The 16,910-nt window shown below is 53.1% G+C and overlaps 1 protein-coding gene across 3 annotated transcripts in view; it reads right to left on the bottom strand.

Annotated features, from left to right (window-relative positions):
- CHST8 (carbohydrate sulfotransferase 8) overlaps positions 1 to 12,381 on the bottom strand; it is a 113,014-nt gene extending 100,633 nt beyond the window's left edge. The window contains exon 1 of one of the 3 annotated variants that reach the window (XM_036231577.1): positions 12,303 to 12,381. The gene's annotated coding sequence lies outside the window, so the exon portion shown is untranslated. Of the gene's footprint in view, positions 1 to 11,210; positions 11,710 to 11,807; positions 12,131 to 12,302 lie in introns of those variants that run through there. The other 2 variants (XM_036231576.1, XM_016166082.2) reach the window with 2 other exon arrangements.
- Positions 12,382 to 16,910: the final 4,529 nt, after the last annotated feature.

Raw genomic sequence — 16,910 nt, 5'->3', positions numbered from 1 at the left:
CGGACCTGGGGCTCCCATCACATCCCAGATGGCCCCGGAGACACTGTGGAGGCTCCTCCTCACCCGCTCCAGCACCCCCCACACCCCATGCTGTCCCATCACGTGACTCTGCCCTTCCCGCTCCACAGACAGCTCCCTAGCACGCTCCTCGGCAAATCCATCCTCGAGAGCCTGTAACTCCTCTTAATTACATGTCTACGATGTTTGCATTAGATAGCTGTCACCCTGTAATTTACCCGTACACGGGTTTTAATTGTACATTAATCTTTCCTACACGGCACTCCTCTGCTAGAATCTGTAACAGCAGCAGTTTGGACCATTTTGTTTATTCCTCAACTAAAAATAGCTGATGAATGTAATTGCGGATCGTCCCTCCCCTTCTTTTCTAGGATTATCTGCTGTGCGCTAGGGCTGGAGAGGCTCCTGTCACCTGAGGGCTGCCTTCAAAGAAAATATTGGACTGTTTGGTGGCTGACGCATTTCAGACTGAAGGTCAGCAGCAACAAGCCATCTTCCGGTCGCCCGATGGGTGCTGGGAGGACTCATCTGGGGACTAAGCGCCCAAAAGGACAGAGGGCAATGTGAGAACCTAAGGAATCCACCAGCCTGAAGGTTCCAAGGTCACTTGGAAAACCACGAAGGAGAACTATAAATTACAAAGCTCTGGATGGCTGCCAGGGCCCCGGAAGCTACATTTAGCATATCATTCTCCTAGCAGCAGCAGCAGGAAGCCTTAACTCCCTTTCCGAGGGAATTTGAATGGAATTTGTTATAAGAACATTGTGATTGAAATATCACCAATTGGCTTTTCATGACAACTCTGCGATAGATTGCAATTGCAATAGGGTGTGTGCGTGCATGCGTGTGTGTGTGTGTGTGTGTGTGTGTGTGTGTGTGTGTGTGTGTATGAGTGAGGGGTGGCTGTTATGTTCTCCACTTGGCCGAGGTGGCTATAAGAGAGCTCCATACAATATTTATGAAATCCAAATGAAGCCCTACGCTGGCAACAAGCTGATATCATAACACAGATTTCAAAAACGCCTTGACATTTGCCCAAGATCAAATTTCCCCTTGCGAAAACCCACGAGGATTTGTGCTGACAGCGGTCTGCACACTCTCCCCACTCCAGTAACCTTCTTCATTAAGCCCGGGTAATTAACACTGGGACAAGAGGAACGGAGGGACCGGAGTGGTGCAGGCAGGGAAGTCCACTTTTCCTTGGCAGGAAACGTAAGCAGTGGTTTTCAGTGCTGAAAGACAGGAGTTTTGATCATTTTTATTGTTAAACACTTTCCAATGTACAAAACAAAGTGTGGCGATCTCCTTACTGATGAGGCTCTGGTAGTGTGCATTTGAAGGAAAACAGACATGTTGCCATGATCCATCACACATCAGTCCAGGAAGCAGAAAAACAAGAACAGGAAATGTATTTTCTTGGAGCCACAGATCTCATTTAGGCACAACCTTAGATCCGTTTTAGGAGACCCTGCTCAGAAAGGCATCATCAGCCTCCCATGTCCTGGGTTACAAGTTATTTCGAAAGTGCTCCCTTAGGATAGGGGTCCCCAAGCCCTGGGCTGGGGACCTGTACCCATCTGCTGCCTGTTAGGAACCAGGCTGCACAGCAGGAGGTGAGTGGCAAACGAGCTAAGCTTCATCTGTATTTGCAGCCGCTCCCCAGCACCAGCATCCCCACCTCAGCTCCACCTCAGATCATCAGGTACTAGATTCTCATAGGAGCACCGGTCCCTTGTGCCAAAAAGGTTGGGGACCACTGCCTCGGGACATCCTCTGCCCCAAAGGGCTCCTCCTACCTCTCTCTACTGAGGCTTTTGGAGACAAAGGCTCCCCGTGTACCAGGACTCAGAGTGGTGAAATATTGCAGGCCTGAAGTCCCCAGAGTGTTTACAAGTAAAAGGCAAGGGCGATTTAGTTGGTTTTTGATAAACACTTCATACTGCACATCCTAAGAGAAGCAGAATACTTGTCAAGCGTGCATCTTTATGAGCTGCCCGCCTATAAACCTTGCACGAAAGGTCCATGCTTAATGCTGCTTTGGCAGTAAATTGGTGCGATGCGATGCGCGGGTCTGCTGCATCAAATTAGCATCGACCCATAAAACGTTACTGAATGATTCCTCAAATCTGCCAGGTCTTCAAATCAATTTTGGAGAAAGTGTCGGGGTTTTTTTTTTTTTTAACTTTGATAAACCTTTCATATTAGTTATCGTAGAAGAGCATAAACCTTTCTAATCTGTCTTTCCGCTAAAAAAAAAAAAAGGTGTTGTTTTTCCCAAACTGCTTTTAGCTCTTCCATCTTTGTGCACCCGCCTCCACATTGCATAAACAATGTGTGTGTCGTGGATTCTTTGTTGTCCTATTTTAGAGTGACTGGTATTTGGTTCACACTGTCCATGCGCCGTGATCGGGCAGCTTGGAGAGAATTTCTACTGGCACCAGGATAAAGTTCTCACCCCTGGCCTTGGACGTGCAGTTCCAAGCTTGCCTCCTCCAGGAAGCCTTCTATCATTCACCAGGGAACTCTGATCAATGCCCTATGCCCTCATGTGCTGGGTGAACTAGATCACATTCTTCTGGGGGCTCAGTGTACTTCCTTCCCTGAGGACTTCACGCTGCTGATGCTCGGGGGCAGGAACTACATCACATGGTCCCTGAGGTGTCATCTCCCCTTCCCAATCTTTGAGGGCCAGCCCAGTCCTGCCTCCTCTGTGGAGCCCCCAGCAGATGCCCCCGCCAGAATCCCTTGCCCTCATTCCTCAACCTCGGCCACCGCAGTCACTCCCACTGGCTGCATCAGAGTTGACTACGAATCTGCCTCTCTCCCCTAGGGCAAGGACTGGGTCTCAAAATCAAACAAGAACAGAACCTGATTTGAACCCCAGTGGTCTGGCCCAAAGCTCTCATCTCCCAGGCCAAGCTGCTTTCCAAATAACTATGTCAGACTTGAAGAGAAAGGGAACGAGTCACAACCAAAGAAAGGAGGCTGTATCATGGTTTCCATCAAAATGTGACATGGCAGGATTGGAAGAGGTGGTGAGAAACCAGCTTTGGAGATGGGGGAGGTCATGTATAGGAACGGAGCCCCAGGATAGGTATGAGAGCCCAACTTCCATAGCAGCCAGACTCCCAACAAATCCTCATCAAGCCAGGTGGGGTGAGAAAGGACAGAGGCCAACAGGCAGAGCTTTGTCCTCTGGCCCTTTACTCAGTAGGTATTTACGGGGCCCCACTCTGTGCCAGGACCGTTCTAGGCACTGGGACACACAGTGAACACAACAGACAGGATGGTTCTAATGCTAGTGGGATCTGTGAAGGGAAAGAAAGATGAGCCCCAGAGAGACTGATGGATCACAAGTGTCCATCTGGTGACTGGCGGCTGGGGAATGGCCTAGTATCTGCAGCTCTGACGAGCCTCCCCGGTGACTCTGGGGCAGGTGGCCAGGCTCCAGCCTCATCCAGAGGAACACCTGCCTACTCCACCGACTGCCTTCCAACAGGGCAGATTCAACATTTCAGAGGAAATCGTCAGCATCCCCAATATTGAAGACATTTACAATTCGGAGTCAGAAGTGAGCTTTCAAATTTGTTGAATAATGTTTTCAAGTTCAACACATCCTTGGCAAAAAATATACTGTATTAGTCATCTTGTAATAAAATTAAAATCACAGCGTTATACCTTTACATACTCAGAAAACGGCTAAAATCTAAAAGACTGATAACACAACGTTGACAATGACGTGGAGCAACTGGAACTCTCACAGGTAACTGATGATGATGGCAGGGGCAGGGGATTTGCACAATTACTTTAGAGAAAACTGTTTGACAGCACCTGCAAAAGATGAACATGTGCCTATCCCGACACCCAGCAATTCTCTTCTAGGTACATACTTATTAAAATGTGTACGTATGCTCAAGAGACACAGGCAAGAATGCCCACAGCAGCAGTGTTCATAATAGACCAAGACTCTGAACAATCCAACTGTCAATCAAGAGGAGGATGGGTAAATAAATTGGGATTTATTCACATGATGGAATCTTAGACAGTAATAAGAATGAACAAACAATCACTACCCACAGCAATGATGGTAAGCCAGACACAAAAGTGTACAGAGTTACTATTCCACTTACATCAAGTTTGAAACCAAGGAAAACAGATCAATATCACGAGTAGGGAGAGCAGTTACCCTGGGGGAGGAGAAGTGCCTGTAAGGGGTCGCGGGCACCTCTGGGACGCTGGTCACCTTCTGATTCCCACTCTGTGCTGGCAAACAGTCTTGTTTTGTTTGTGGATATTCACTGCGTTGTTCACACGATCTGTGCACTTTTTGGTGTGCATCATGTGCTTGGAATAAAAAGTTTTAAAATGTACTGAATGCAAGACATGAAAAAGGCATCGACAGAGCGCTGCTTAGAAAGGGCGGGACTTGAGGGGACATTAGCCAGCAGGGTCATATGCCCCCTAAAGCCTTTGTTATATCACCAGGCAAGGCCATTGATCAACATGATTCCTTGCACCCAAGATGAAGGACCGAGCCATCCTCAGCTGAGAGATCCAACACAGGAGATGATAAAATAATAAATAACAATAATAACGACGATGATGATGATGATGGCAGCTATCATTGATTATGGCCTAGCTGGCTGATAAGGCACAATGGCTCTGTGAGGTGGATTTCTATGGTCATCCTCACTTGTAGATGAGAAAACTAAGTCCCTAGCCTACATAGTGACCTAGTGGTAAAGCTGGGATTTGAACCCAGGCAGTCCGATTCCAGGTGCTGGCTTCAAGCTGTCTATCTACACCAATTAAGTCATAACCCTGAGGTGGCTGCGTGGGGTGGAGCCGGTTGCCAATGCTGTCTGTCGCCACTTTAATTCATGGCAGAGGGAGTTGAGAAGAGTTAAATAATAGGCATAGATTGTGCTTTCACAGGATGAATGGTCATGTAATTAATATTGCAGATGACGCCAACCCTCAGGAGGTCAAATAATAGCAGTGGAGACTGAGGAGATGGCAAGATGGGCCCGATCTGGAGAAGTGTAGTTTACCATGCACACAAAGGCAAAAGTCCACGCCTGGATCACTTTCCTGAGAAAAAGGCATGTGAGTGGCTGTTGTGAGGGATGGCGAAGTGCCTACGACCGCTGACAACAGGAGCCTCTACACCCGGGGGTGCAAGTGGGCTCAGCCCGCAAGCACGATGGGGGAGGGGACACCCAGGCGAGATCATGACGTGTCACCCTGCCCCACATCCACACCACTCCCAGCCCTGAGCCAGCCTCTGCCAGAGAGATTCGAATAAGACGTAGGAAAGCTGAGGGAACCGCTAGGGGACGCTCCTCGTGAACCCCGTTGTGCATGAGGAAAGGGGCAGAAGGGACACCCTGGTGAGGGTGTCAGAGGAGCCTTGAACACAGGCCTCAGCCAGCCACAGGCTGGCTGTGTTACCCACTGGCTCACCAGTGTAGACAGAGCGCCTGCTTTGAGGACTGGCTCAAACAGTTTAGACAGATGGCTTGCATAATGCACTGACTTGATCAGTGTAGACAGACTGCCTGAATCATATGCTGAGCTCAACTGGTGTAAACAGATGACCTGCATCAAGAAATGGGCTCAACCAGTGTAGACAGGGCGCCTGCTTTGTACACTGGCTCGACCAGTGTAGACAAACTGCATCTCACACCGGGTTTGATCCCCTCAGCTCTGGGAGACAGAACCTGATGGCCACTGTCTGAGTGGAAACTGAGGTCTGGGCTGAGCTCAACCACAGGGAAATTCACCAAAGCCAAAAAGAGTTCGAGAGCTCTGAACCTTATGCCAAGACCCTCGTCGCGGGAGGGGCAGGCGCGGACTATACAAAAGGTGCTCACACCTTAGACTCAACCAGTGTAGGTAGATGGCCTGCATCACACAGTCTCAGCTAGTGTAGACAGAATGCCTGTATCACATACTGGCTCCCCAGTGTAGACAGACTGCACAGTTTAGCTCTCCCTCTGCCTGCCAGCAACAATCGCTGAGAATCTTCTCCATGCCAAACTCGTCATGGCCAAGACAGCTGGAGACAGCAGTACTTGTACCAGCATTGTGACCTCCTGTGTTTGCTTGGCCTCCTCTGGGCCGGGCAGGGGGCTCTGCACATGGAAGGATCTCAGTCAGTATTTGCTAGGTGCCTGAATGCCCCCTCAGGAGCACGGGAAGCAAAGCCCCCACATCTCAGGGCCGGAGGAGGGTCTCAGTGATCACAAGCTTGGGAAGATGGATCTTGTCCAGGGAGATGAATCGGCCCCCACAAAGAGGCAACTTTGAAAGTGGGGAGGACTTGTCTGCTAAGTGTGAGCCAAACTGAGCCCAGGGTGCGGGCTGCTGGCATGGGAGCTCTCCTGTGATCCCTTTCCACTGAGGAGCACCTGTGCACATCCAGTGGTTCATGGTGGTGAGGGCAGAGACCAGAATAGGAAGGAAGACCAATCTGATGGGTCCACTCTCTAGGCAAAGAGCCCAAGGGTTGGAGGAATTGGCCTCAGAGAGGCCTGGGGCCCAAGGAGTACACCTGTACCCCTAGCATTCTCTTCTTGGCGCTCGTCCCTTCTGCCCCTGAGCCTGGCCCAGCTAGGGAAGAGCTGGCTCAGGCCCAGGCAGAGTGAGGACAAGGTGACAGCGACCTGGGCTGTTGCCTGCAGCTCAGTGGCAGCTTGGCGCAGGGCCTGAAGCCAGCAGCGTGGGCACAATGGGAAGCGGGGTGACTCACAGACCTGCTCTCCCACCCCAACTCTAAGAGACAGAGTTGTGTGGACTGGTGGTGTCTGCAGGGAGGCTGGGGCTTGCGCTGAGCTGCAGATAGCCTCAGGGAATGCGCCAACATCGGGGGAGTTTGGGAGCTCTGCGTCCTGGGCAGAGCCCCTCGCAGAGGGTACAGCCTGGCTTCCACAGGTAGGAGGGAAAGGAGAGAGAGCTGGCAATGAGGGAAGGGCACGGGAGAGGAGCTCTTTCTGGGGCGGGTGCCAGCCAGCTGCCAGGTCAGATACGAGTGGGTAGTAGGTAAAGGACCTACTGGGACACCAGTGAGCTAAGTGGATGACACTCAGGCCAAGAGGAAGGTGGGCATCGGAGCCCCTTGTCCTCACCAGAGAGCACTGGGCACGGGGTGACCATGATGAGCTAGTGATGAACGACAAGGGCTTAGAGGAAAGTTGGAACGTGGGCCCGGTGGGCAGCGGCACAGGGACAGGGCCACATGGGCATCTGCCTGAGCTCCTAGCCCTGGAGGACATAACCCAACCAGAGTGGACAGGCACTTGGTCCAAGGGGCCCTTCCTCAGAACATGAACAGCTTAGCTCCCAGTCACGATCCAGTAGTCATGGTCCCAACCACCCTTCCCATTTCCCCTCCCGTGCCTAATCCAGCATCAAGCCCTGGTGGATACACATCCCTTCATTCCTCTTTAGGACCATGGTCACCTTCCAACAGGATTCCTGCAGCTCTCTCCTCACTGGACTCCTTCCTGTGCAGCGACTGGCAGGATCAGGTCCCAAAGTCCCTCCCTGGCCTTCGCAGGCCCTATACCCTGCCTGTGTCTCCAAACCCATCTCCCCTCCTTCATTCTGCTGGCCACATGGGCCTTCCCACAGCTCCTGGAAGGATCTCTATCTCCCTCTTGCTCATTCGCATTCTGTGCCTGGTAAGCTCCCTCCCTCCCTTCCTCTTGCTCCTCCCTGCTTAGTTCCAGCTCCTCCTACAGATCTCAGCTGAAGTGTCACCTCCTCAGGAGGTCCTCTTGATCCCTCAACCTAGGCCAGATTACTCTCTTTTAGGTCTCCCACCCACCTGGCCGTGTCCTTGATGTTTATCATGGCCTAGAATCACAACTGTATTGGTTATGTGTTTAGTAATGGCATTGCTGCCAGAGCATGAATCGGTGAGCAACGAATGAAGGATGAGGAAGTTTCTGTCCCACCAGACTACAAATCCCACAAAGACGGGGACAGCTCTTAGTTTCACTCATCTTGAGTCCCCAGAGCCTGGCACAATGACAGACACCTAATGCATGCTCAATAAATGTTCACTGATGACAGAATGAAGGAGAGGGACAGCGGGTCTGACACTGGAAGTGTGGGATGGAGACTCATTTGGCTTCAGGTTTCAATGTTGACAACTCTCATTTAGTTCAAATAAATGTCACTCACCAGGGCCAGTTCTGGCCATGGCTTGGCAGAGACAGGGTGTCTTTCCCTTAGTCGCCAGCAGCAAGAAGCGCTCATCTCTTAGAAATGCATGGCCTTCAAGGTGAGGAGTGAGAATGCCGAAACCCAGGATGCCGGCCTGGGAGGCTGCGTCTGTCACTCCCAGTCCCTTGCCTGCATATAGACACCGACTTCCCGAAAGGTGGCTTTCAAGACGGAATCGGGGCTGCTTCTCATTGTCGACCCACCTGGATGCAGACTTCCCCACGCCGTCAGTGGCTGAGGCTGCATTTGTGGCCAGCAAGTCAGGCTAGAGCTCCAGATCACAAACGACAGGTAGTTTTGTACAGGGTAAAAGTCACAACTTTTTTCCATGACCCATGTGTAAGTCCCTATCTTCTGCCACAGTGATTTACTGACAACAGGGTCGCACATCCTCCAGCCAAAAAAGGAATGATTTGGCATCTCCTGTGTCTTCTGCCACCCGAGCTAACGCAGCTCTGTCCCCTGGCTGTTTGAGGCCAATGGCTTCCTCTGCCTTCGGGCAGCCTTGTCCTGGGAGAGAGAGAACAAGACTGCCCTGGAGTCAGGCAAGTCCTGCAATGACTCCAAAGACAGTGCCAGGTGGCCTACCATCACCACGCTGTCACCACACAGGCCGCCCGCCCCCAGCAAACTTCCCAGGGCTCTGGGACCCCGTTGCCACCTGCACATCCAGACAAGCATCCTCTATTTTCCTGTTTTTAAAATTTCTTGCTGTCCCACCGTAGGGCCGCATTCCTCTCTTTGGCTCAGCGCTTCATAAATCTGCTGTTTATAATGCATTACCTCTGATTAGCTAAAAGGCAAGCCACTTGTTTCACACGGTATTTACTGACTCTAATTGCCAAGGTTGTTCATTAAAGAGATGCCATAAACTTGTGTCCACTTTCCTGCCCATGGGCGCCGTCCCTGCTCTACGTTTCTCCAGTGTGGCTGCCACACATGGGTAAATCAGGAACGTGCAGGGGTGTGGTAAAGACAGGTGTCTCAGACTGCAGGCCAGGCAGGAGATGGGGCACTACCCCTGCCTTTGCCAGTCCCCACAAGACTCCAGCACCCACCTCAGATGCCTCCTACCAGATACATCAGCGAACAACGATAAAAGCTCTAAGCAACCATCTCTTTGATCCTCAAACCCACAAAGCGCCTATCAGGCCACCGCTGGCACAGAAGCAGCCTACACAACGCTTTCAGTCAGGAGAACCTCGCTTTCCTCCTTTCAAGTGAATTGAAAGTAAATGCTAAGATGAGCCCACCAGGCGCACTTTCCCCACAACCATACGGCAAAAAAGTAGTTGCTGAACTTTTCCAGACTTATTAGCTTACATAAACAGAGCTTTGAATAAATGTTTAAAAAATGAAATTCCCTTGATACCCTGTAATCAGTAAATGTTCATTATGGAAACACAGCAAATACGCCTGAAATTTCCCAAGTGGTATTCTGGCTATAAGATTAAAAAGGCATCTCCGACAGCAGGCTGAGTTACAAAGCAGCCTCCTCCGGTCACAGGCCAGGAAAGCTCTGTCAAACCCAGGAGGTCAGACAGGCCTGCTCCTCCCCCAGCCAGAGCCAGAATCAGAAGATGCTCCTTTTACCCACTCAGAGAGTTTCTAAATGAGCCCCCGTACCAGCTGATTGATGTCTCTCTATAAATAATTAATCCTTGACCTTGCTTTAAGCCTTGACTTTTTAATTTGGGGTCTTTTAAAAAATCAATACCTGGGGAACATAATTCACTCTTGTGGAGTCTGAATCCAGGTAAATAAATCAATAAGTGGTGCCATCCATATGTCCCAGAGTGAATGGGCCAGGCAATGGGATGGGTCCAGACTTTGAGGTTTTCTGTGTTCAAATGCTATTGAATTATCGATCATCCTGCGAGGCTCCATCTCTTTTGGTCTGAATTTTATCCCTCCTGTGGGTCACTTCTCAGAGATGAGACTGATGAAGGCTCTGGAATGTGCTTCCAACTCCCCCTCAACGGCTCCCCAGACCTTGTCCCTGCCATGTGTAGTGGGCTGTATGGATTAAAAGAGGGTCTTCTCCAGGGACCTGAGTGTCACCCTTTCCCGCTGCCTGTCTGTTTTGCCTTTGGAAAAGGAATAGGGGGTGAACAGGAGATGCTATGACTGCTGGGAAATTTTAAAGAGGGCTCTGACACTCCTGCCCCAGAGACTGTGCTCTTGCAGGGCAGGACTTAAGTAAAGTTCCCCCACACCATAGGCAAGGGTCAAGGTGAACTAAGACGTGACATGTTACCCAAAGAAAAGCGGTCTTGCGACTGCAGCTTGTAAGCACCCCAGGGGTGGGAAAGGGACAGGTCTGCCCTTTACCCTTCTGCTGCCGCCCTTCCCATCGTCCACTCTAGAGGGGCTGTGGTCCTTTTATTCAATAGCATCTCCTTCCTGCCCCACTGCTGAGGTCAAATCCAGCCCAAGCAGATATAGAGAGCCCGGATGTCCATTCCCCTTAGCATAGCACGCTCTTGACTCAGGGAGGCGGCCCAAGGACCTGGGGCCGACCGTGATACTGGAGACGGCTGAGGGACAGGGAGCCCCAGGTTGAACCCCAGCTCCTCGGTTGGGTCAGAGAGCCTGGCAGCGAGTGACCACCACCGAGGGCGCTGCGCCGCTGCCGCGCCAGCTCCGGGTCGGGGTCGCAGGGCCTGGAGACCAGTTGTACCGCGAAAGTTAGGCAGACGCGAGCCCCGCGCCGGGAAGGGAGCGGGGTCACCTCCGATCCAAGAGCCAGCACTGGCACTACCAAAATCCGCGAAGACGCCTTCGCCTGGTCCTGTCAGCCTCCGACGAGGCCAGAGCTGGTGTGCAAAACTAGAAGCCAGCAGCTGGAGTTGCAGCCGCCGCCAGAGCTCGGCTGGGTCCTGGCAAAGAGGATTTTTTTCACCGCCCATCCGAGCCGCCCGGGGCTCCGACTCCCGCACTCGGGGACACACGCTCGCACACACCTTCACCAGTCACTGACGCACACACGCTCGCCTCGGGTACAAAACAGGCCGGTGCCCTGGAGAATCGCAGGGTGGGGACGCGCGCCACGGAGTGAGGAAGCACCTTCTGCCGCTCGGTAGAAGCCGAGGAAGCTTCTAACTCCGCCTTTGCTCCTGCCGCCACAGCCCGCCCCCGAGTCCCAGTCTCGAGCGCGCGGGAAAGCCCTGGGCGCCCTGGGCGCTCCAGCCCTGCCCTCTCGAAGTCCGACGCTGCCTGCCCGCGCCCAGCACCCAGAGCTGGAAGGAGGAGCGGAGAATCCGCTGGGACCCAGGGAACCCGAAGGGTGACAGTTTACAGACGCGCGGCGGCAAATAAAATCCAAGGAGCAAAAGTCTAATTAAAGTTCCCACCGCTGGAGCCGGTCCCCAAAGTGCAGCCAGATCGGAACCCTGCGCGCCCTATCTCCGCCGGCGGCTTCGGACTCCTATTCGCGTGCGTTCGCGGGACTGGGGCGCAGTGCAGTCCCGGGGCCTCCTGGGACCCTTCAGGGCGCCCCTCCCGGCCGGGAACCTGCGCAGGGCGGGGACAGGGGTGGCGCGGGGGCGCAGTGCATTTACCTCGCGCAGCCAGCGCTCGCGGGGCCGCGGGCGCCTCCAGTCCGGGCGCGGTCCTCCAGGCGAATCCTCGGCTGTGGGCGCCCAGGCGGCAGGGAGAACCTCCGCCCCAGCTCGGTTCGGGCCCACGGCCAGCGGAACCCCGTACCGCAGGTGAGGTGAGCGGCGTGGGGCCGGCGGCCGGAGCGCGCTAGAGGAGGAGAGGGCACAGTGGCGCGTTCCTTCACGACCCCCGGGCGGGGTCCGTCCTCCGCCTCCCGCCTCCGGCCGCCGCCTTCTCCTCTCTCCTCCTCACAGAACAGCCGGATCGGAGCCGCGCGCAAGGAAGGCTCCCAGCGAAGTGCGAGCAAAGCCTCCGGCAAGGCTGGAAATAGCGCCGCGCCCGCCCGGCGCCCCGCCCCCGGCCTGGGCCCCGCCCCGCGGTAGTGGCGGCGACCAGGGTGGCCCGGCCGGGAGGGGATCACTCCGGCGATCTGCTGGCGCCTCGCGGGAGCTCACCGGCGCAGCGCCCACGCGCGCTCTGCGGCTCCTGCGGCCCCACCGGCTTAGCGCTGAAAAGGAGTCGCCGCTGGGCGCGGCCCGGCGGCCGCAGGGGTGGGGGCTGTCGTGCCGGGGGCCGCGCGCGTCTCCCGGGTTCCCTGAGAGCTGGACTCCCGGCTGTCACTTGGCTCCAGAACGCGGCCAGAGTGCTGCCACTGCCACGGTGGGTCGCACGCTGGCGCCAACCCGGGAAGAGGACAAGGCGTCATCTGAGCGGGCAGTGATCACAGATGAGCAGGGATGCGCGCCCAGGATGCGACGCTTCGCGCACCCAGGGCTGGCGAAATAGGGACTGATCCCGAGGAAGATTCTGAGAAATCCGGCTTAGGTGGATTTCGGTCAGGGTCTCGGGCTGCCTCCACCTGCGCGTTGTACGCGCTGATGCCCACACTCCTGGGGCTCTGGATTTTGCTGAAATGTCCCATGACCCAGACTCTCCCTTGAGGGCTACCTCCTTGAAGTCCCTGTTTGCTCATGGGCCTGAGAGCTAGGAGAGGTCGTGAACGAGGACAACTTGGGTCAAGCGACCCCTGCCATACACACCCCAACAACAGAATGAGGATGTGCGGGGCAGGGGTGTGAAGGGGAAGTGAGCCTCTGATTCCAGTTCTTGTTCTTCCTGAGAAGAGGTAGCCCCCACCTGCAGGGGGCAAGCAGGTGCCAGAAAGAAGATCCAGCTGGTTTCTCACAGGAACTACATACATAAAACTGTAAATCAGTCACCACTTAGTTTTGAAGGGATACCCAACATTTTCAAAAACCTGCAGAGAAACCTTTAGTAAAATAGAGTGGAGAATGCTTACCCTTCTCTCATTTTATCTGCTACTTGGTTGGCCTGATGACTCCATCGAGCTGACCCAGAGTATAGAATGAAGTAGGAGGAGAGGGTAGACTCATGGCCCTTGAAGAGCAGGGGAAGTGAGGAATGGGGGAGCCTGACAGAGAGCAGAGCCCTTCGGGAGGAAGGCTTGGGGACTTCCAGCACTGGAGCTCTGATATGCCTGGGTGGTACCCAGATTCTGCTCCAGGCAGCCCTGAGACCTCCAGCATGCCTCAGGTAAGCTCAGAGCATTTAGAGATAGAGTGGGAAAGGTGAGAAGGCAAACTGAAGCATACCAACCTCATCTTAATTCTTGCAGCAGCAAGTAGGCATTTTCGTTTTGTTTCACAGATGATGAACGTGAGGTGTAAGAATGCCACCAAGCTGTTGGAGTCCACACATCTGGAGGATGGCAGAGCCAGGGTTGGGCTGCTAAGTCCAAAGTGGCATGGATTCAGAGCTGGGGTCCCCTCTTCCAGACCCTGAGCTCAGAGACTCTGCCAGACCCAGGGCACTGGCCCAGCCATGCTCCACTGGCTCTGTGTGTGTGTGTGTGTGTGTGCGTGCGTGCGTGTATGCGTGAGTGCGTGTGTGCACGCGCGCGCGTGAGAGAGAGAGAGAGGAGAGACATGTATATGGCTGAAATTGCTCTGCTCCACCTCAGTCAGGTGTAGATTGAATGAACAAAATTTAAGGGACAAAGACTCAAGGGTCAGGAGGGACAGGGCAGTGGAATCTCTATCCAACCTACACCCAAACACTGTCAGAACAGAGAGGAAGGAAGGTAAACAGGGGGGTGGGTGAAATGACCAGAAAGCTACTCTCTCGATTAGCTGAGTGCACTGACCCTATATCTGCCCCTGTGACCCCTTGTCCCCACACCTCTAGCCTTCTCACCACCCGGTGTCAGGGTCACTGGTAAAGAGGCCTGGTGGTAGACAGCAGCTTTTCGGTACCACGCACACTCCCCTGGGCAATGCAATTTCTCTCTCTTCTCCTTCTCTCTCCTCTCTCCTCCCCTCCTCTCCCCTCCCCTCCTCTCCTCTCCCTTCCCTCTCTCTCCCCTCACTGACTCTACCCTCACTGTCAGCCAGAGAGAGGTTGAGAAGAGGAGGTCCCATTTCCTGAGGCCAACCCTACAGCCAGGAGGCTCTGGACCACAAGTGCTTCCATGGGATGAGTCTACACAGCCTCTGCTGACAAGTGCACACAGGCTTCACCCAGACCACACTGGCAGCAGCGCGTGAGGCTGATCAGGCCATCTAAGTTGTCCCGTGCATCTGTGTGTAGTGATCCTCCTGGGAAGGGAGGTTTTTCCATTAGCTTCTCCAACCATACTTATTAGCACTTATTTGCATCTAATATTCAGGCAGACACAGCTAGGAATAAACAATGCTGCATTCCTTCAACATCTGCTATATTTTCCATTTTTCACTCAGACTGCTTCTTGTTTTGAAAGGCCCTTGGGGATAGTCTCCAAAGGGGGCCAGAGGCCGCTGGAACCGCCATGTACTGAGTTTCCTCTGCAGCATTTGCCCAGGGCAGCATGCCCTTTTTTGAAAGTCAGGCTCGGCCTCCGCAGTGAAGGAGGCGGAGAAATGCCGCAAATCCCCGCCATGAAGCCCATGTGCCCACTTGCAGTTTTCGATATGTGTGTCTCCACTGAAAGATTAGTGGCAAACTTGTCCCTTTGCATTCCAACTACGGTAAAAAGATATTTTCATCAGATGGCCTCATGAGTCCACAACCCCAAGGAGCGGTAACAGAGACTTTCGGAAGGCACTCTGCTGCCAAAGGGCGTGTCCGGGAAGAGGGGGCCTGACCAGGCAAACCACCTCCCTCTCTCCTGGCTCTGGGCCCTGGATGTTCGTTGGAGCAAAGACTCCCACCTGCTGTTGGGCAGGTAGCAGAAGGCTGCCCAGTGTGGAAGCACCTTGCATTTAATGAAGGTCAGGTAAACCAGGTGCAGGACTGAGACCTGAGACCTAAACCTTCCTGTCACCTGTCACCATGAGAAGAACCAGGAGGAAATGAAAGCCGCCTGGAGTGGCAGGTCTGGGAACACCTGTCTCCTTGTGTCCCATGGGAGAAAGAAGAAAATAATGGGATGGACCGGGGTCTGTTTCAGTTTTTTGAGACCTCCAGCTGGGTGGTCTTGAGCATGACCCCTAGCTCTTTCCAGCTCATTTCCTTATTTGTGAAATGAAGGCAGCAGACTCTGCCCTGCTCCTGGTAACGGGAATCCTTATGTAAGGTGAAGGGTGTAAAAACATTTTGGAAAGTAGAGTTTCTACCTCCTCTGAGTCACACTCAGATTAGTCACCTCAGGGCATTGGTGTCAAGTTGTACTAGAGTGGCCCTGTACTGGACTCTAAACTATTGTGAAGCCAAAGTATCCCAAGTCAGCTCAACACACCGTGACATGCTGACCAGAGCACCATCCAGATGGGAGAGTCTTCCCCAGGTGCCTCTGCTGTGGCTCTGGTGTGGAACAGTGGCCAAGCCTTCTCTCCCATTTAAACAGTGAAGGACGTGCAGTCCAGGCTCCTAAGCCCCCTCCAGGCCTGAGTTGTGGTTCCCAAAAATTACCCAAAATTCCTCACCTGGGAAGGATGTCCTGAGTCTTTCTTTGGTCACCCGGGACCTTATTGAACAAATGTCCCTTCCCTTTGCCACTCCTCGGGTTTCCAAGGAGCTGGAGAAAATAGGTTGCTTTGTTTTTTCTGCATTGAGTCACCTGAAATTTCCTGATGGCAGCATGCTCATGCAAGAATCTCCTACACTGCAACACCACTGGGGGTTCCAGGCACCCCAACATTCCCTCGACCTGTCATAATATCTGAAATTCCACCACCATTCCTTAGGGCATTAGAATAGTTCTTCTTTAAAGAGCGAATCTTGGGCAGGCTAAGGTGACGCCAGTGTCTGTCCTTAGCACAGATGAGAGCTGGTTTTCTGGGTACCACATTGTAGAAAGTGACTGTGGCTAACTTAAGCAAAAAGAGAGGGACTTCATGAAAAGACACTGGGGAATCTCACAGATCAGAGGGGGAACTGAGCATCCAAGAAGACAGAAGGCTAGAGGACCCTTGGGATCTCCAGGAGGGACACCTTCTCTCTCAATCTAAGATGAGCAACTCTGCAGATCGGGCTTTGTTGACCTCAGAGTCCAAGAAGGAGCCAGGCCCAGATCTAATTCCAGCCCATCCATGTAAATTGGGCTCCGAGCCAGACTGGTTTCTCCACTGAGGTCTTGCCAAGCTCAAGTTCATTTTGGTGCTTCTTAATTAAAAAAAAAAAAATCACATTGGGGTCATCTCTGCTGGCCACTCCCTCAGTTCCCACAAATTCTTGAGCCTGATCATCTTCCAGTGGCCTGCCCACATGGGGGAAGGAGAGAACACTGTCTAAGTCGGGGGCCAATAGACCTTCGACAGAAACCACAGAGATTTTTTGTTTTACTTTGAGCTAAAGAGTTTTAAATTCTAGAATATTTTCATGTCACAATTCAGTAAATGTTATTCAATTTGGACCAAACTAACTCAGCATTTATGTCTTGCAGTGCCGAGCTGAAGTTTACTCTCTCGCTGTCGGTCAAAGACAGTGGGAATAGGCTCGTGTGGGGGGTGAGGGTCTCCCCTGCCTTGGAGAGTGAGTGGCTTTGACTCTTCTCGTCTTTGTGGTATTTCTCTGCCTTTGCCTGTATCCAGGTACAAGTGAGCTCATTAAGAAGTCTCTCCAGTTCA

This window comes from Rousettus aegyptiacus, unplaced genomic scaffold (assembly GCF_014176215.1).
Source record: "Rousettus aegyptiacus isolate mRouAeg1 unplaced genomic scaffold, mRouAeg1.p scaffold_m13_p_14, whole genome shotgun sequence".
Lineage (NCBI taxonomy): Eukaryota > Metazoa > Chordata > Mammalia > Chiroptera > Pteropodidae > Rousettus > Rousettus aegyptiacus.
Note: the sequence above shows the minus strand (reverse complement) of the source record. Positions and strands in the feature narration are given on the sequence as shown.